This window comes from Cryptomeria japonica, chromosome 9 (genome assembly GCF_030272615.1).
Source record: "Cryptomeria japonica chromosome 9, Sugi_1.0, whole genome shotgun sequence".
NCBI lineage: Eukaryota > Viridiplantae > Streptophyta > Pinopsida > Cupressales > Cupressaceae > Cryptomeria > Cryptomeria japonica.
In genome coordinates, this window is record NC_081413.1 from 19,953,908 (window position 1) to 19,954,235 (window position 328).

Genomic DNA, 328 nt, shown 5'->3' on the forward strand with positions numbered 1-328 from the left:
CCAATTGTGAAATTTAAGAATTCAGAATAACAATGAAAGAAAATAGACAACAGTAACCAAAAACATAACACAGAAGATTAAACAATACCATATTTACAATGAGATAGCAGCAGCTATTTAATAGACTACAAAGGATCAATTGAAGAGTCATATGAAATGGAAAGCCAACAGATGACCGTTGGGCTTCAATACACAACACATATCCCTACAATTATTTGGTTTCTTGATTTCTATTTTATTATAACAAGGTAGTCATATCAGCATTTGGCAAAAACTTCATTGCACCTAAACCTTGTTTATATCTAAATATAAATGTGTGCACATTCAA